At 43.7% G+C, this 18,948-nt stretch overlaps 1 protein-coding gene across 2 annotated transcripts in view; it reads left to right on the forward strand.

The window, feature by feature from the left end:
• The window catches only part of SIL1 (SIL1 nucleotide exchange factor), a 184,959-nt gene that overhangs the window by 63,092 nt on the left and 102,919 nt on the right, over positions 1–18,948 (forward strand). The gene's annotated exons all lie outside the window — the stretch shown is intronic.

Below are 18,948 nucleotides of genomic sequence, written 5' to 3' on the forward strand. Positions count from 1 at the left end.
GGTGCCACTTCTGTAAAAAATAAATAAATAAATAAATAAATTAAAATAAAATAAAATAAAAAAATATATAAAAACTGTTTGGGGGGCTTTACACTGGTGCCTGTCCTCAAGCACCATCCAGGTTGCTAGGGGAAAGGGGGCTTTTCTGAAGTTCCATCCAGTGATCCCAAGGATGTCTTCACAAAAGCTGTAGCACAAGACCTCTCGCCCATGCCTCATGGCCTTACTCACCATGGCTGGGGCAACAAACCGACTCTTGCAGTGGCCAGAAATTGTGGTTATGTTTTGGCTTGCAGTGAAGTGTATTGAGGGATGTTTTTTTATAAAAAGAATTAATTTTGCACCAGAAATAATGTATGCACTATCAATGCTACCCTTGTACTTTGTGTTCCTTGCAACTGAAACCTTGTCCGTCAGTGCATCCTCCACACCGGGATAGAGACTTTCCCAGATTAGAAGGCAGAAAAAGAAGAGTTGGGAGGACATGTCACTCTCAGAGGCACATATTAACTCATTGAACAAGAGCATGGAGGATTACACTGTCTGAGAACCTGGACATGGACAGGGAGGACAGGAAAGCATGCAGGGAACAAGAGCGTTCAATGCAGGAAGAGATGCTGCGGATTATGAAGGAGCAATCAGACATGTTGAGGCATCTGGTTAAGGTTCAAGAAAGGCAGCTGGCTGCTAGAGTCCCGCTGCAGCCTATGCTGAACTTACTGTCATCATCGCCAAGTTCCACATCCTCCTCCCCCAAACGTCCTATGAGGTGGGGGGGGGGGGAGCAGGGGGGAAAGTTCAGTATCCCTTGTACCCTCCCCTGGTGTTTGAATGCAAGAACAGAAGGTGCCCATTCCCACACCTTTGATTGTTATTGCAATGCATCAGTAAGCAAGCTGTCCATGTTTCTTCCCCCCTTCAACCCTCCACCTTGGTTTATCAACCCTTTCGCCCCAGGTTATCTTACTTTTCTTTGCTGTCTCTGTGTGTTTGTGTGCATAATAAAAAATGAATTGAGGAGAAAAGGCTCTTTATTGATTCAACACGTGGTGGTTAGTGGGGGTGGAGTTTACAGGGCAGAAAATGCAATGAAGGGGACAAGGGTGTTAGTAAGGAACAAAACAGATAAGTGTAACATTACTTTGGCTCACTGCTGAAACTGGTTTTCAAAGCCTCACGGAGACGCAGAGACCCTCAAAGTGCTGCTCTTATTGCCCTGATATCTGGCTGCTCAAAATTGGCTGCCAGGTGATCTGCCTCAACCCCCCACCCCACCAGAAACTTTTCTCCCTTTGTTTCACAGATATTATGGAGCGCACAGCAGGTAGCAATAACAAAGGGGCTACTTGCTCAGCCTATGGTTGAACTGGTCCTTACTGCTCTCCAGGCTGCCTGTGTACAGCTTCATGAGCTATGGGAGCAAGGGGTAGGCTGGGTCTCCCAGGATCACGATTGACATTTCAACATCAACAATGGTTATTTTGCAGTCTGGAAAGAAAGTCCCTGCTTGCAGCTTTCTGAACAGACTGAAGTTCCTAAAGATGTGCGCGTCATGCACCTTTCCCGACCATCCCACGTTGATGTCGGTGAAACAGCCCCTGTGATCCACCAGTGCTTGCAATACCATTGAGAAGTATCCCTTTCGGTTTATGTACTCTTTGGCAAGGTGGTCTGGTGCCAAGATAGGGATATGCGTTCCATCTATAGCCCCACCGCAGTTAGGGAACCCCATTGCGGCAAAACCATCCACTACATCCTGCATGTTGCCCAGAGTCACTACCCTTCTGAGCAAAAGTCTATGGATGGCCCTGCACACTTGGATCACAACAGATCCCGCGGTAGATTTACCCACTCCGAATTGATTCCCCACTGAATGGTAGCAGTCTAGTGTTGCAAGCTTCCACAGAGCTATCGTCACTCGCTTCTCCACTGTCAGAGCAGCTCTTATTTTAGTATCGCTGCACTTCAGGGCTGGAGAAAGCTCTTCACACAGTTCCTGGAAAGTGCCCTTACGCATTCGAAAGTTCTGCAGCTACTGCTCGTCATCCCATAGCTGCATAATGATGTGGTCCCACCAGTCGGTGCTTGTTTCCCAGGCCCAGAAGTAGTGCTCAACCATGTCAAGGTGATGCGTGACTGTCACCATCAACTGCAAATTGCTCCACTCTGTCTTCCAGCGGGGCTGCTTGCGTGGCATCACATTGTTCTGTGCGGTGGCTCCTGTATTGGCTGTGTAAATACTGTAGGATAAGGCACGAGGTGTTTTGTAATGCTCACAACAACAGTATACAGCTGAGCAGGGTCCATGCTTATTGTGCTATGGATTTAAATGAGGAGAGCATGGTGGGTGTTACTGACCAGGAAAAGTGAGGCAGGAGATGCTTGTGGGAGAAATGGGCAAATTAAGTGTCAGTGCTGGGCTCACAGGCAGAGAGAGGGTGGTGGAGGTGTAAGTAGAACCCAAGGCACGTTCTAGAGCAGTTTTTGTTCATAGTTTCTTCTCACTCGAAGGGTCCATCATGTATCATTGTAGGCTTCACTGACTGCCTGAGGAAGAGCAGAAACAAAGCCAAAAAGGGCAGCCAGAGATGCTTTGGCAAGGAAGGATGATAAATGTTGGTCTTACTGAGCCATAAGCAGGCAGAGAGGCCAATACCGGTATAGTGCATATTTAAATAATCCAAACAACCCCCCGCCTTTCCCCCTGCGATTGCAGGCTAGTCTAAAAAGCAGAAATAGCTTGGGGAATTGGGAGAACAGTGTGGTCTATTAAGCTGGCAGTTGTGTTTTCAACATAATTAGTTGTCCAACAGAGTGCCCAAATTTAGCTGATGTATTTGCATGTGTAATTAAGTATGCTGTATTGAAAAGCACTTTGCTTGCAATCCTTTGTTCTCTGTTTGCTGCAGATCAAATTACTGACTGGTAGATTTGATTTTGAAATAGTTTAAAAAACATTTTCATTATATCTATTGGGGAAAACAAATTACAGAGGAGAAGGCCTTTTAGATGCCACTAGAACAAAAGGGTGACTTTATAAACCTTTCCAGGTAAACAAGTATTTGAGGCATAGTCTGATGGACTGTGTTTAAATAAATCTCCATTAATGCAACGATTAAGGTGACAGTTACAATCAGAAAAGTCAGGTAATGCAGAAGTACGAAATCCCAGTGACAACATATATCACTTGTTGCATGTCCTGTAGGTTTTATGGTATGTGTTTCCCAGCAGAGAGTATGATCAACGGCCTCTTTACATTCCTTCTTGTGGGGCATGGTGCCCCTTTGGCACTGTGTTCACAGAATCCTCTTTAAAGCTGTCTTCACTGGGGGATTCCACCAGTGTGAATGCGCAGACATGGCTCTGGTTACTGGTAAACAAAATCTGTGTGTGTGTCTCTCTGTCTCTGAATCTTCTCATTTAACAAGAAAGTCAATAGTGCATTATAGTAGAACTTCATGAAGGGTGTGATCAATAGGTGCCGACTCCGTGGGTGCTCTGGGGCTGGAGCACCCACAGGGAAAAAATGGTGGGTGCTCAGCATCCACTGGCAGCTCCCCTATCAGCTCCCCCCCACCTCACCCAGTGCCTCCTATCCACTGACAGGCCCCGAGGATCAGCACCTCCCACTCCCTCCCCACGCCTCTTGCCCACTGCAATCACCTGTTTTGTGGCATGCAGGAGGCTGGGAGGGAGGAGTGAGGATGCAGAGCGCTTGGGGGAGGGGTGGAGCGGGGGTGGGAAGAGGTGGGGCTAGGGTGAAGTGGGGATGGGAAGAGGCGTGGGGTGGGTGGGACCTTGGAGGAAGGGGTGGAATTGGGTGCAGGGCCTGGGGCAGAGCCAGGGATCATGCATCCCCTGGCACTTTGGAAAGTCAGATCACACCACAGACACCATCTCCCATTGCAGTCCGTAGAGGTACTCCCATTGACTTCAGTGGCAGTTGGATCAAGTATGTATTCGCCCTTTGGTATGCCGAATGCCTCCCAACTTGCACACTTTAAATTGTTTCTCTCTCTCCTTTGCCACAAATGTTGTTTAGCAAAAATAGTTGTGTAGTACGCTCTCATTTTATTTAAATTTTATTATTTTTACAGATTAAATTACAGAACATTGTCAAATGAACAAAGTAAAGCAACTTTTGTGATACAGCATGCTTTTTGAACTGTTCTCTTAGTAATTCACAAGGTTCAATAATTCACTGAAATCACAGGTGTGAATAAGTGAGATTCTGTGCTGTTCAATGTACTCATAAATGATCTCCAAAAGGGGATAAACAGGAAGGTGGCAAAGTTTGTAGATGACACAAAATTACTCAAGATAGTTAAGTTCAAAGCTCACTGCAAGGAGTTACAAAGGGATCTCACAATACTGGGTAACAAAAAGGCAGATGAAATTCAGTGTTAAGTGCAAAGTAATGCACAGTGGAAAACATAATCCCAGCCATACATATAAAATCATGGGATCTAAATTAGCTGTTACCATGCAAGAAAGAGATCTTAGAGTCATTGTGGATAGTTCTCTGAAAACATCCGCTCAATGTGCGGTAGCAGCCCAAAAAGGGAATAGAATGTTAGGAACCATTAGGAAATGGATACAATAAGACAGAATATAGCATAATGCCACTATATAAATTCGTGGTACGTCCATGCCTTGAATACAGTATGCAGTTCTGGTCGCCCCATCTCAAAAAAGATATATTACAATTGGAAAAGGTACAGAAAAGGGCAACAAAATTGTTAGGGATATGGAACAGCTTCTGTATGAGGAGAGATTACAAAGACTAGGACTGTTCAGCTTGGAAAAAAGATGACGAAGTGGGGAGGATATAATAGAGGTCTATAAAATCATGACTGGTGTGGAGAATGTGAATAAGGAAGTTTTGTTTACCTCTTCATATAGCACAAGAGCCAGGGGTCACACAATGAAATTATTCGGCAGCAGGTTTAAAACAAACATAAGGAAATCCTTTTTCACACAGCACACAGTCAGTCTGTGGAATTTATTAGCAGAGAATGTTGTGAAGGCCAAAAGTATAACTGGATTAAAAAAAAAATAAGGTAAGTTTATGGAGGATAGGTCCATCAATGGCTATTAGTCAGAGATGGTCAGGGATGCAACCACAGGCTCTGAGTGTCTCTAAGGCTATGACTACACTACCACGGTAAGTTGACCTAATTTACGCAACTCCAGCTATGTGAATAACATAGCTGGAGTTGACGTAGCTTAGTTCGACTTACTGCAGTGTCTATACCGCGCTGGGTCGACAGGAGACACTCTCCCATCGACTTACCTTACTCCTCTCATTCCCGGTGGAGTACTGGGCTTGAACAGAGAGCGTTCTGCCGTCGATTTAGTAGGTCTTCACTAGACCTGCTAAATCGACCCCGGTGCATTGATTGCCGGAGTGTCGATCCCGCGGTAGTGTAGACATAGCCTAAGCCTCTGACTGCCGGAAGCTCGGAATGGACAACAGGGCATGGTTCACTCAATAATTGCCCTGTTCTGTTCATTCCCTCTGAAGCACCTGGCCTGTCAACTGTCAGAAGACAGGATAAAGGGCCATATTGGTCTGACCCAATATGGCCGTTGTTATTCTGGTGTATGTGAAGTATGGTCTAGTTGCTGTTGCCAGGATATGGTCTGCTATTTAAAGATGACACTTTCATTGACATCCATGGGATTTGTCGGTGCTCAGCACTTCTGAAAATCAGGCTAATGACATTTGCATTACTTGAGTTTTTTGGTTTCTAATTATGCCACCTTAATGGCATATTTTACGCCATTGTGTGTATTTTTGTTGCATTTTTTAAAATAAGAAAAGGATAAAATATCTGGAACTATTTGAATTGTTCAAGTTCCTCTGCTTTTCCTGATGTATAGCCACAGCCCTTTGAAGCTAGTAAATCCTTGGAATGAACGTGGGCCTATTTCCTATGCCATGAATGCATACATAGCACATCTCTCCTGAAATATGCACTTTGGGCTGATCCATTGCCCACTGAAATAAATAGAATGACTACCATTGGATCAGGCCCTCTATTTTTTTTTAACAAAAATTTGTGTATTTTCAGTACACTTTTTCATACCTCCCAACATCTGAAGGAGCTAAAGTGGGAAAGGTGCTGCCCTGTTAGGGTGGAGGTAGTGGTGGTGTTGGGTGCTATCCCTTGTGGAGTGAGGGTTGGCTGCTGACGCTGGTGGGAGGTTGCAGAGTAAGACTGCCTTGCACTCATCCTACAACAGTGGCTACAGTGGCTCCTGTCCTGGAGGGGCTTGCTGGGCTTGGCTACCTCTGAGTGTTGTAACCTGGCCCATGGTTCACTTGTTCACAGTGCTGCTCCATTTGGCCTGTCTACACCTCCATAGATGGAGATGAAGGGGCAAATGAGCCAAATTTGATTGGCATTGTGACTTAATGCACGGGATCGCAGTGCCTGAAGTGGGGAGCTGAGCCCAGCTAGCCCTGCAGGAGAGGAACCACTTTAACCGAGACATGGGGTTTTGGGGGTCAAAGAGGACAATCGCAAGAAACCCGGGACTGTTGGGAGATCTGTAGTTTTAAAACTTTAGTAAATCAAATAGACTTAAAAAAAATCACATCCTTCACTAAGAGCTAGCTATTTGTCAAGTTCAATCTTTTTTTTTTTAAAGGTGGTTACAATTTTTTTGTAATGACAAAAGTATTTTGTGTTTTCCACTCTTCCATAATTTAAAAGCAGCTCTTAAACTTTCAAAATAAAATCACTCTCAGGGTATGTCTTCACTACCCGCCGATCCAGCGGGTAGCAATCGGTCTATCGGGGATCGACTTACCATGTCTAGTGAAGACGCGGTAAAATCGATCCCTGATCGCTCTGCCGTCGACTCCGGAAATCCACCTCGGCAAGAGGCGGCAGCGGAGTCGGCGGCAGCGCGGCAGCGGTCGACTTTCCCCCGTCCTCACCGCCAGGTAAGCCGACCTAAAATACGCAACTTCAGCTACGGTATTCACGTAGCTGAAGTTGCGTATCTTAGGTCGGACCCCCGCTGCAGTGTAGACCTAGCCTCAGATAGGAACTATGCACGGAAGATTTCAGCTCCCAAAGTGAATTTTCAGATAGTTTATCAGCAACTGAAATAACTAGGTTATAAAGAAAAGGTATTTTTCAACCTTAGGTATAATAGGCTATCAGTGATTTTTGTAACAAATTATAAAAATCTAGAGAATAACAGAACTATGAGCAGTGAGTGGCATGTATTTTATGAAGGACAAATCTTGCTAGACAAATATGGTCACTTCGTGGATACAATTACAAAATTAGTGTTTGCAATAGAAGTTACATCAGAACTTCAGTAAAATATTGGTACAGTGTCCAGTTGCTATGGATAGGAGCCCAGCCATTGGCTGATGCACTGCAAACCAGGTGTAATGAGATCCTATGAACTTAGCGGGTGTCTGGTGGGATTCTGCAGTGAAGTTATAGGTCTGATTTTATTAAACATTTTCATTAATGATCTGGAAGAGATGATAAATGGTATGCTAATTAAATTTTCAGAGGGGACTAAATTAGGAGGAGTTGTGAATGCTAGTGAGGATAACAAAATAATATAAAAGGCCTTAGAGAGGGTAGAAAAGGATCAGGGAATAGCAAAATGAGATTCAGTCTTTCTGCTTCCTCGACCTGTGCCTGTTACATTTCTCTCACTTTTGTATGTTAAAATGTTCCAGTTTAAAATAATGAACAATCCGAGGAGTATGACTTACCTTTGTAAAAGTTGCTGGTGCTTTGACAACCCCTTCGCCGTTGTATGTACTATGCAGAAAGTTCAGTCTCACAGTATATGTCAACCCTCTTCAGAATAAAGCCTATCCATCTGTTTTCCTACTAACACAGCATTAAGCACAGGAAATAAGCGTCCTCTTTGTGCATCTGTAGCATGGGGCACAACAATCCACACACATAAAATTATATCCTTTCAACAGCCTCAGCCTATTGGAGATGAAGTCTGACAGTGGGGAAGGGCAATTTTACAGGATTATACCACTAGGAAATGTGCATGCACCTCATTATCTGGATAGTCAATATATAGGTCTAGAATACTGGTCCCCAAATTGTGGGGTGCATCCCCCTAGGGGAGCATAGAGGAACATTCGTGGGGGCAAGCTGGGGCCTGGGCCAGGCCCCGGGGGGCACGGGGAGGGAGTGCTACCCACTCCGCTCTACCCCAGCTCCGTTCCTGGCTCTGGCCCTGGTTCTGGCTCCACTCCTGGCCTGGGGGGCGAGGGGGAGGGGGAACAGATTAATTATGAGTGGGGGGGTGCAACATAAAAAGTTTGGGGGTGACTGGTCTAGAACCTTGGATACAGCTAGGGGGTGTGCAACATAGCTCAGGGGAGGAGGCTGTATCCTTTTCTTATGAAACTAATAAATAATCTGGCATCAGATAACTTTTGCAGGATACTCAAATTGTCTATCACATAGTCTTAGGTTGTTTTTTTTTTTTTAATATCACAGTGCTGCTGTTTTGTTTTGCAGGTAACATACACATATTGACTTGTGTATTCTTTTGTTGCCTGTATGAAATAAAATGCCTCTATCCCCATTCGCCCACTCAAAAGAAAACAGAGAGAAGAGATAGGTAGATTTTATCAGACACTTGCTCGTATATCAAGAGGATTATTTCCTAGAACTGTAGAGCCATTTACTGAATCATAGCTGTGCTTTTCACACTATTAATAGATTTTCCAAGTGGGGGGGAAACAGAAGGGTGAAGAAGGAGGTAAAGGTGGATAAGGGGATATTTTGGTGGTTATCAGGGAGATTGTGTGTGTGGGTTGGGGAGAGTGCCACCACCTAGCATCAGCCAAACAAATGCCTTTTCCTTTACCCTATGGATTTGGCTTTACCATCAGTGGAGAGCTGGTTTAAGAATAGGTGTGGGAAGCTCAATGGAGATGTTGGGGTTGGGAGGGTACAATTTCATCGCTCTCAGTGGAGGAAGTGATCCATCTTGCACCTGTTTTAATATGACCAAGTTTGGGCCTCAGTATATTTCTGAAAGGAAGGAATTCCATAAGCTCCCGAGGATGTTCAGCCTCCACAGACTTATGGGCTTGTGAATTTACTTTTTATCGTTAGCAAGAGAACGTTGTTAAATGAAGAAAGCACTACAGTATTAGGTGAACTGAAAAATACGATTTCTTTTGGGTTTTTTTACAGTGCAAATACTTGTAATAAAAAATAAATATAAAGTGAGCACCGTACACTTTGTAGTCTGTGTTGTAATTGAAATTAATATATTTGAAAATGTAGAAAACATTCAAAAATATTTAAATAAATTCTGTTTTGTTATTGTTTAACAGTGCAATTAATCACATGATTAATTTTTTAATCGGTTGACAGCCCTTATTTTTCTTTTTATATATATATATATATATATAATATATATATATATATATAAAAAAATCCATATAGTTATCTACTCTGTATGTGTACACGTGTGTATGCATGTAGGAAGGGATGATGAGATGCGAAGGCTTTAGCAACAGGAGCTTGGGGGGGAAAATTTATTGGAGCTAATTTTTGTATCCACTGTAAATCCAGGTTCCTTAGTTACCATGACTCATTTCAGGGCTAAAAGGGAGATTAGAAAAACCTCTAAAAATGACTGAAAATAGATTTTTCTTCATTAATGTACTACTTCAGGCTCTTCCATGGCTAGGAATCAATGGTGGGTCCCATTGGGAATCTGGGAATCTCCCCTTGCCAGTGGTATAAAGCTCTCATTTTTATCCCTGCAGGGCCACAAGATAACAAACTTGAAAGTCATTTACATTTTGTATGTAGAGAGTTGATGCTGGTGCAGGACTGAATTTTGGCTGTCCTGGACTTCAGTCAGGTGCGATTGTTGTGAGGAGAGTCCATAGTTAAGGGTGAGAGTGGCAATGTTTCTCTGGTAGATTGGGTTATTGTTATTTTGTAAGCTGCTCGGGAATTTAGAAAGTTAGATGTAGTCGCCAGGAGACTGGTTAATGGCCAGAGGGTGGGAGAGATGGTCAAAGGTGCATAATTCATTTATCACTTGGCTGTCTGTTGCATCACATTGATATTATCTCCATATCACATATGTGATATACATGAGTGTGCATATGATTTGCCTGATGGTCTTCTACTTTATTGCTTTAAAATTGCTGTAAAATAATTTGTGGTTCAATCCTGTCCCTCTTATGCATGTATGCAAGGAGAAGGAAGGGCACAGGACAATCTGGTATATGTTGTGTGTGGCATAAAGGCAAGCAGCATTCTGCATTGATGCACAAGGGCATGCTTACACATATGCCTCTGCAATGAGCCAGGGTGCAAGCCACAGCCTGGAGAGGTGTAGATTGGTGGAGAAGTGGCACAACTGGGTCAGTAGCCAGTCAATGCAAATGTTGCAAAATCAGCAGCCAGCCCTGGTCAGTAGCAAATAAAGTACCTTCTTTCACTATATATTGGCTTTTTTGGGTCAGGGCAGGATGTAGCTCTTATTGTTTAAGATGGCAACGTGACCAGTCATAGAATCATGGAAGATTAGGGTTGGAAGAGACCTCAGGAGGTCATCGAGTCCAACCCCCTGCTCAAAGCAGGACCAATCCCCAACTAAATCATCCCAGCCAGGGCTTTGTCAAGTCAGGCCTTAAAAACCTCTAAGTATGGAGATTCCACCATGTCCCTTGGTAACCCATTCCAGTGCTTCACCACCCTCCTAGTGAAATAGTTTTTCCTAATATCCAACCTAGATCTCCCCCACTGTAACTTGAGACCATTGCTCCTTGTTCTGTCATCTGCCACCACTGAGAACAGCCTAGCTCCATCCTCTTTGGAACCCCCCTTCAGGTAGTTGAAGGCTACTATCAAATCCCCCCCCCCCACTCTTCTCTTCTGCAGACTAAATAAGCCCAGTTCCCTCAGCCTCTCCTCATAAGTCATGTGCCCCAGCCCCCTAATCATTTTTGTTGCCCTCTGCTGGACTCTCTCCAATTTGTCCACATCCCTTCTGTAGTGGGGGGCCCAAAACTAGATGCAATATTCCAGATGTGGCCTCACCAGTGCCGAATAGAGGGGAATAATCACTTCCCTCAATCTGCTGGCAATGCTCCTACTAATTCATCCCAATATGCCGTTAGCCTTCTTGGCAACATGGGCACGCTGCTGACTCATATCCAGCTTTTCATCCACTGTAATCCCCAGGTCCTTTTCTGCAGAACGGCTGCTTAGCCAGTTGGTCCCCAGCCTGTAGCACTGCATGAGATTCTTCTGTCCTAAGTGCAGGACTCTGCACTTGTCCTTGTTGAACCTCATCAGATTGCTTTTGGCCCAATCCTGCAATTTGTCTAGGTCACTCTGGACCCTATCCCTACACTCCAGCATGTTTACCTCTCCCTCCAGCTTAGTGTCATCCATAAACTTTCTGAGGGTGCAATCCATCCTATTGTCCAGATCATTAATGAAGATGTTGAACAAAACCTGCACCAGGGCCGACCCCTTGGGCATGCCGCTTGATACCGGCTTCCAACTAGACATCGAGCCGTTGATCACTACCTGTTGAGTCCGACAATTTAGCCAGATTTCTATCCACCTTATAGTCCATTCATCCAATCCATACTTTTTAAACTTGCTGGTAAGAATACTGTGGGAGACCGTATCAAAAGCTTTGCTAAAGTCAAGCTATCTCACTTTCCCTATATCCACAGAGCCAATTTTCTCATCATAGAAGGCAATCAGGTTGGTCAGGCATGACTTGCCCTTGGTGAATCCATGTTAACTGTTCCTGATAACCTTCCTCTCCTCCAAGTGATTCAAAATGGATTCCTTGAGGACCTGCCCCATGATTTTTCCAGGGACTGAGGTGAGGCTGACGGGTCTGTAGTTACCTGGATTCTCCTTCTTCCCTTTTTTAAAGATGGGCACTATATTTGCCCTTTTCCAATAGTCTGGGACCTCCCCTGATCGCTACGAGTTTTCAAAGATAATGGCCAATGGCTCTGCAAATCACATCAGCCAGCTCTCTCAGCACCCTCGGATGCATTAGATCCAGACTCATTGACTTGTGCATGTCCAGCTTTTCTAAGTAGTCCTTAACCTGTTCTTTCACCACTGAGGGCTGCTCACCTCCTCCCCATACTGTGCTGCCCAGTGCAGCAGTCTGGGAGCTGACTTTGGCAGTGAAGACTGAGGCAAAAAAAAAAGCATTGAGTATTTCAGCTTTTTCCACATCATCTGTCACTATGCCTCTCCCATTCGGTAAAGGTCCCACACTTTCCCTGACCACCTTGTTGCTAACATACCTGTAGAAACCCTTCTTGTTACCCTTCACATCCCTGGCTAGCTGCAACTCGTTGTGCTTTGGCCTTCCTGATTACACCCCTGCATGCTCGAACAATATTTTTATACTCCTCCTTAGTCATTTGTCCAAGTTTCCACTTCTTGTAAGCTTCCTTTTTGTTTTTAAGCTCACTGAAGATTTCTCTATTAAGCCAAGCTGGTTGCCTGCCATATTTGCTGTTCTTTCTGCACATCGGGATGGTTTGTTCCTGCGCCCTCAATAAGGCTTCTTTGAAATACAGCCAGCTCTCCTGGACTCCTTTCCCTTTCATATTAGCCTCGCAGGGGATCCTCCCCATCAGTTTCCTGAGGGAGTCAGTCTGCTTTTCTGAAGTCCAGGGTCCATATTCTGCTTCTCTCCTTTTTTCCTTTTGTCAGGATCCTGAACTCGACCATTTCATGGTCACTGCTGCCCAAGTTGCCACCCACTTCTACTTCCCCTACCAATTCCTCCCTGTTTGTGACTAGCAAGTCAAGAGGAGCATGGCCCCTAGTTGGTTCCTCCAGCACTTGCACCAGGAAGTTGTCCCCAACACTCTCCAAAAACGTCCTGGATTGTCTGTGCGCTGCTGTATTGCTCTCCCAGCAGATGTCACAGTGATTGAAGTCCCCCATGAGAACCAGGGCCTGTGATCTGGAAACTTCTATTAGTTGTCCGAAGAAAGACTCGTCTACCTCATTCTCCTGGTCTGGTGGTCTATAGAAGAAGTCCACCATGACATCACCCTTGTTGCTCTTGCCTCTAAACTTAACCCAAAGCCTCTCAACAGGCTTTTCTCCAGTTTCATACTGGAGTGTGAGCAATCATACTGCTCTCTTACATACAATGCAACTCCTCCACCTTTTCTCCCCCACCTGTCCTTCCTGAACAGTTTATACCCATCCATGACAGTGCTCTAGTCATGTGAGTTACCCCACCAAGTCTGTTATTCTAATCACATCATAGTTCCTTGACTGTGCCAGGACTTCCAATTCTTCCTGCTTGTTTCCCAGGCTTCTTGGGTTCGTGTACAGGCACCTAAGATAACTAACCGATTGCCCTGCTTTCTCAGTATGAATCAGGAAGCCTCTCTTGTTGCACCCTCCTCCTTGCGTTTCCTCCCGGTATCCCACTTACCTCAGGACTTAGGTCTCCATCCCCCAGCGAAACTAATTTAAAGCCCTCCTCACTAGGTTAGCAAGCCTGCCTGCGAAGATGCTCTCCCCTCTCTTAGTTAGGTGGATCCCATCTCTTCCTAGCAATCCTCCTTCCTGGAACAACATCCTATGGTCTAAAAATTCAAAGCCCTCTCTCCAACACCACCTGCGTAACCATGCATTTACTTCCATAATTGGATGGACCCTACCTGGGCCTTTTCCTTCAACAGGGAGTCATTTGATCCCTGTCAAGAAAAAATGTTACAAGTGTTAATTAAACTTCTGCATGAGGCGTATGCAGTGCAAGGGTCCCATTCCTGTAGTAGCTCTGTGTATGATGCTTATGACTTTCACTTTGGTTGTCAATGTAATGGTAACCTATTCTGTTTTCCAGTTGTTTATTTATAGTTTTGTTTTCAACCCCTGCAAAACTTGATATAGGTACAAAGCTTCAGAAATGTACATATAACAGAATAATAGATAACTGTGATTTGGTTACAAGGCAATAATTTAAGTTGACAGGTTTAGCTGATAACATAAAACACAAGAGAGAAATAGGATCAGTTTATAAATGTCAGCGGAACCCCTGAGAGTGAATTGCTGCCTTGAAGCTGACTCTGGGGCTGTTATTTTGTCTAATATATTATAAGAAGAAATAAACGGATGTCTGAAAAAATCTGGCTGACCAAGATTAAAAGAATAGGGCTATAAATTAAATTCTTCCTTTATGTCACTTTAAGCAACTTTCAAGACAGGCAAAATGTGACTAAATAAAAAGATGTTAATTCTCAAGAAAGACCTGAGAAGCACCACATCGTTTTAGTATGCCAATACTTTTACATTCAGATAGGTTTAACGTATCCGTGTCAGAAAAGATTTTGGAAAATAGTCAGGTTGGCTCTTGATTGAGAAAGCAGTTTGTCATAAAGCAGACATGTTCTTCTTTTTTTATATATATAGGCTGGTCTCCAATTGGTGGAAGCGCAGAAGAGTCGTTCTCTAAGCCCAGCTTGAATGCTGGAATGCACTGGGTCAGCAATAGTGCAGGAAGCTACTGTCTCCATTGTAACAGCAGCCATTAAATAAAGCGATTAAATATACAGTGGGTATAAAATCATAGTAACAGAACATTATCATTGGATCAATGTCTCTTGCTTTGAAAATGTGTCTTTGCTTTGCCTTGACATTTATTTCCCATAAATGCCTCAGCGTTTAAGTAGCATCAGGAGTCCTTTATTGTGTGATGATATTTCTGTATGATAGATTTTATCTATTATTTACAACTAAGGGGCTGGGCACTGGTTGGCTCAGGGGATTGGTAGTGGGATGGAGATCCTTGCGGTCACTGGTTCAAATCTGGTCCCAGAAATATATTACCATCAGGCAGATCTTTGTTGGCCTATGTAAAATGAATTGAGTTCTTAATCTGGTTTGTATTGGACAGATGACCACAACACAGGAAATAACACCACTGTGTGACCTCCTTCTTGACAGTCTCAGCAGGGAGGCCAAGGGCTAAATAGGCATGGTGGCTGAACTACCCTCTGATGCTAGAAGTAGTCCCTTCATGTCAGGGTCAAGGTGCATTGGAAGGTAGTTGGGGGAGCTTAGTTTGCTGTCTCTGTTCTTTGGCTAAAGAGAGATCTGATGCTTTTCACCAGCTCTAAACTCATTCTAAAATAATAACACTAAATATGCCCCAAAGCAAAAAAAGAGTCCTTGCCCTGTGCCAAAGATCTGGGACATTTTAGAATGAGTGAATAAGACTGTTGTTGAAACTGAGACTCATCTTTGGTAGGTTACTAAAGTGATTCTCCTTATACTACTGCACCATGAGACTTTGCTGCTGTCTCAAATGATAGGACAAGCTTCTTGATGGAATGAATACTATTTATCTTTTACATACATGCAACCAGAGGTTTTCCTGGTTTGTTCTTAGTCAAACTTAATTCAAGAAAGTGTGAAAACCCAGAAGCAGAAATGTGTGTCATTTTTCTGATGGCAAAATCCTTAATTCAGTTGTGCTGCATTTGCAAGCTCACAAACCCTGGGATTCACATTCAGTTTCTATTTTCAGCAACCAGTAAATAAAAGTAAGAGAAATAGTAACATGTGAGTCATTCAGTCCTACCGTAGGCTGCTTTTCTTCCTTCTCTTTTTTATGTTTCTTTTAAGAAAAGCACATCATCCTTGTTCGTGTCCCCTGGCAACATGGTGAACTAATGTGGCCAGATGCATGTGGAACGTGAAAGCTAGAGTATGCCGTACTGTTCTAACAGGGACATTTATTTCTGGCTACACTTGACAATTCATGAATTACTTGAGAAAATACTGCATTTGTAACCTCGTTATCTCCAGGTGCTTTTGACCTAGTGAGGTAATCCTGCTCACTTTGAGACTGGAAGAACCTTGCTTTCTCCTTATGCTTGTCTCGGTCTAAATGGTATTCATACCTAATGAAGGCTAAGAGGCAAATATATTTATTTGTCTGGAAATCCCTCTCTATAATTTCATTTTACAATCAGTATGTTTAAGAATCCTCAGTCTGATGTCTCTTGAATGACAGAGTGGAGATGTGGCTTGTCTTTTTTTCTCAAGACTTTACTAAAGCCTTTCTTTTAAAAGCATCTTCTAGCTGCCCCCTGACTAGATTGCTGTCACAGGGGAACACAGAGTCCTTGCTATCACTGCATCTTTCTTCCCCATCTGAGTCATGAGACTCATGATGGAAGATCTATGGTGTCTGAGAGCACGCTTCTCTCATATACATATCTGAACTGTGACTGGATCCTTGGGTTTGCAGCCTGGGACTGTGGGACCGCTGTGCCCCCTAATTCTCTCCAGCCTGGACTGTCTCTCACAATGCCCTGCTAGTGACCAGCAGCAAACCCCTCCAGGTGCTGTTATCACTCAGCACAACAGCATGTGGAGCCCCACAGCCAGCAAGATTGCATGAATGCTCCCAGAGCCACTCATGAATCACACAGGGAAAGGCACCAGCCAAATCCCTCCCAGCACTGTACCTCAGCGATATACCACCTTGCACTGTTCAAGACTGGCAGTGCAAATTTATTAATTGGTTCACCACTTAATCAATGGAAAGTGGATATACACCAGCCTTTGCAAACCTGAGCAGCTTTGCCACACACTTCATACAAATGAAGATAAACAATAAAACAAATGTATTGACTACAAAAGATAGATATTAAGTGATAGGCAAAAAGTCAGAGTTAGTTACGAAAATAAAATAAAATATAAGCACGCAGTCTAAGCTCTCAACCCTATTAGACTGGGTAACATCTAGATTAGATTTTCTCACCCCACTGGATATTGCAGTTCATAATCATATCATAGTCATTCACCCTTGAAACCTGGGCCAGTCCCCTCTGTTGGAGTCCTTGTTGCTTGCAGCATAGGTGGGTGCAGGAGAAAGGCCAAGCATGGGCCCCATTTGTTCTCTTTTATATCCTTAGTCCCATGTGCTTGGGGAACACAAGTCCAGGCATGTCTGGGGGGCAATGCTGAGTCTCCAGGCAAGGTTGAGCACTTCCCCTGGTGTGGCCTCATGCAGGTGAATCATTGAATTGTAGCTCCCTTGCTGGACAATGGCTGTTGATGGGTTGTTTGACACCCTGCTCAGGTGTTGGTTATTTTCCTTGCTGTTGCCTCTGGGGAGCTAATATCTGGCTGATTCCCTAGCTTACAGTATGTTTCAGTGACAGCCATACAACACAATTTTCATAGCTTCATATGCATTAATGATAGATAGAAAAATGACTTTCAGACAATCATAACCTTTCCCCTGATACCTCACACGGCCTGCTTTATATGCAATATCACAATTGTATACAGATGAGGAATGTGGGGTTTACAAGATGCTCCTCCAAGGTATAGGATGCCACATGAACATTTTATAGTTGATCTGTTTTTGTCTGTTTTCCTTACTCTAGAGTGAAAGGACATGTTTGTCTCTTTGTTTTGAGACATGCAGCATTTCCTACTAAAGGGAAATGTAGGAAAAGTCAACTTATTTTTATCATAAATATACCGTATTAGAATAGGAAATCTTTTAGTCTGGACTTTCCCCCACCTTTGTACATTTAAAAACTATAAACTTTGGATGTTCCTTGTTTAAGGATGTGAGACACACTCCAGACTGATGATGGAGGAGCAGTTCAGGCACCAGTAGCTTTGACCAGTTAGATATCTCTGTGTTCTTATGTCGGTGGAGTCTGCACACTAGGTCTTCAGACTAGAGGCTTTCATATTATGAGAAGACATATTTATAATAAAATGAATTATCTATGCGTCCAGTGCCCTTCAATAGGAAATGTTGTGTCTCTCATTCAAAAAGACAAACATACCCTTTCACTCTATATGTCTTTTAAATTAAGGAAAACAGACAAAGGAAGACTAAATACAAAATCTTCATATTGTGGGGGAGAAAAAGCAGTGTGTGTGTGGGGGAGGGAGGGAGGGAGAGGGAGAGAGGGAGAGATTTAGTAAGATGCCCACCCCCATCTATCAGGCAAACTTCTTGTATTAAAAGAGGAAGTACACAGAAAATGGAATCATACCTCACAGGAAATATTGCCATTTCCACTTCATCCATGGAATACAGGTCCATGCTGAAATGTTCTCAGTTAGCTGTAACCTCAATCTTGTGACTAGGCCAAAGCATTTTTAGAGGAATGTGGATGACTGACTATGAATTTCCTATCTTCTTGTTGGCATTTAATGTTGATCAAGTATTCCTTAAATCTGGCATCTCAATATGCTACAGAACAGCAAAGTAACATAATATCCAGAATATACCTGTTGAAGTTGAAAGGATCCTCTGCTGCATGCATTGAGCTTGTGTAGGCACCTATGGCTGTTCCTGATTTTTAGATTGAGACATGTAAGTACAGAGAGGTCTGATTTCTAAGGCTTCTGACCCACTATGATAAAAGTACTACTGTGCCAGTAACAGAACCAGTGTCCCTAGCTCACTGGGAACGCTGCATAACCAAGTGTCACTATTTAATTGAGGAGTCAGCAATCTGGATCTAAGTTTGTGAGGTGGTCAGGGAACGGAGTGTCAGCCATATTAACAGTTGTGTGTCATGGGACTTCCTGGAGGTTAAATGGCACTTGTGTCAAGGTGCCATAAGAACGGCCATACTGGGTCAGACCAATGGTCCATGTTGCCCAGAATCCTGTCTTCCGACAGTGGCCAGTGCCAGATGCTTCAGAGGTAATGAACAGAATAGGGCAATGTGATCAATCCTTGTTATCCAGTCCTAGGTTCTGGCAGTCAGAGGCTTGGGAACACCCAGGGCATGGGGTTGCATCCCTGAGCATCCTGGCTAATAGCCATTGACAGACTTATCCTCCATGAACTTGTCTAATTCTTTTTTGAACCAAGTTATGCTTTTGGCCTTCACAACATCCCCTGGCAAGGAGTTTCATGGGTTGACTG

The sequence above is a fragment of the Terrapene carolina genome, unplaced genomic scaffold (genome assembly GCF_002925995.2).
Source record: "Terrapene carolina triunguis isolate 2854851 unplaced genomic scaffold, T_m_triunguis-2.0 Scaffold838, whole genome shotgun sequence".
Classification (NCBI taxonomy): domain Eukaryota; kingdom Metazoa; phylum Chordata; order Testudines; family Emydidae; genus Terrapene; species Terrapene triunguis.